This window comes from Echinops telfairi, unplaced genomic scaffold (genome assembly GCF_000313985.2).
Source record: "Echinops telfairi isolate 266 unplaced genomic scaffold, ASM31398v2 ScPeMD7_11;HRSCAF=52, whole genome shotgun sequence".
NCBI classification, from domain to species: Eukaryota; Metazoa; Chordata; class Mammalia; order Afrosoricida; family Tenrecidae; genus Echinops; species Echinops telfairi.
The window spans coordinates 7,983,070-7,984,879 of record NW_022103908.1 but is presented as its reverse complement, the minus strand read 5'-3'; positions in this window follow the sequence as shown (position 1 = coordinate 7,984,879).

Genomic DNA, 1,810 nt, shown 5'->3' with positions numbered 1-1,810 from the left:
GAGGTGAAGAAAAAGAGGTGGGAGGTGCTGTCAGCCATCTAAACAGACGAGTTTTTAAAATGTTTCCAAGAATGAAACTGCAGATTTGACAAATGTATTAAGTGTAATGGAAATTACTTCGATGGTGATAAGGTTGTTTGGGGGTGGGTGGGAATTAAATGCATAGCTTTGAAAAACAGTCCGTTTGGGGGGGGGGTCCTCCCTCAGAGGTCAAAAGGAAGATCTAATGACAAGGTGTAACATTCCAACCTAACTACAGCTGCTAAAATCCACTGTACAATGCTCTTTGTCTGCTATAAAGCTTAATCACATTCCTTGACGATGGTCAGTGGAGATTCACCGGAGACTCAATCCATGCAGAGACCCTACTAATAGATTCTAGGCTTCCACGATCTTCCTGTGCCAAATGGATCTTTAGATTTTATATTTTTCTACCCTTCCTCCTCAGGGTTTGGATTTTATTTTTTACAACAGTTGGAGCACACAGCCTGCTGTGGTTCTTCCTTGAGGACTTAGCTGACCTCTCACTTAGATGGGCACTTGATTTTGTTTGTTTGTTTGAATTTATTATTAATTGGAAGTCAATGCATATATCATATCACTCCATAGTTCAATCACATCAAGCAGAATTGGACAATTGCTACCACAATGACTTTCAAACATCACTTAGATAGTTGCTTGCTTTGAGAAACAGCTTTTAGACTCAAGGCACTATTTAGTTGTTGAATAACTATAATTCAACATATTTCACACATTACATACTAGACATGGTAGGATTATATATCCTTTCATTTTATAATTACAATATGCTATCTTCTTATCTACAATTTACAGACAATGAAACTAAGCTTCATTGGATTTAAACAAGTTTCTCGAGGTCACTGAATCAGTTTAAAGATGAATGAGAAGATTAGACTAAGGTTTTTAAAAGTATTTATTGTTGTCTTATGGGCCACAAAGAAAAATATAAATTCCAGCTCAAGATGAAGAAAGTCATGCCAGAGAAGATAATAGAAAATATATTGGATCTAAACTCTGAGCCAAACCAGAACTTTAACCAAACCCAAAAAACCAAACCTGTCACTGTCGAGGAGATGGTGAGCCATAGCAACCCTTCAGAACAGAGCAGGCCTGTCCTGCAGGATTTCCAAAGCTGAATAATCTTTGTGAAAGCCTACTGCCACCTCTTTCTCCCACTGTGCAGTGGGAGATTTGAGCTACAGACTTCCTGGAAATTTCAAACAACTCAACCAACCTGGCACATCAACTTACCCACTGGCACCAACGCACCACTGGATTCCAACGCAGAGAGATCCCATTGGACAGAGTAGATTTGCTCCTTTGGCTTTCTGAAGCTGTACATCTACACAGAAAGCCTGATCTTCTCCCATGGAAGAGCTTTCAGGTTGGAACTGCCTAACCTGTGGTCAGTAGCCCAAGGACTTACCAACTATACCACCGGGCATATGTACCCTTACTATTTAGTGCAAGGACCAATTAGGACAGAACATAGTGTACTAGGATATCATTTGTTATTTATTAACTAGCTTAATGTTAAAGATAGAGTAGGCCAAGCTTGGGAGACAGTATTGAGTGTTAAGTCACCAAGTGATATAAGCAAAGGGGAGCCACTGTAGGTTTTGAGGAAGTGTTTTATCAAGGCCCCTGGTGCTCACAGTGAAATGAGAAGAAGGAATGATTAGAGAGCACTGGTGATCTCTTGACAAGTCTTAGGAACAGGTAATAAGAACTTATACTCAATGGTATAAAATAGAATAGAATTCTTATTTGATATTAGATTGTTTCCTGT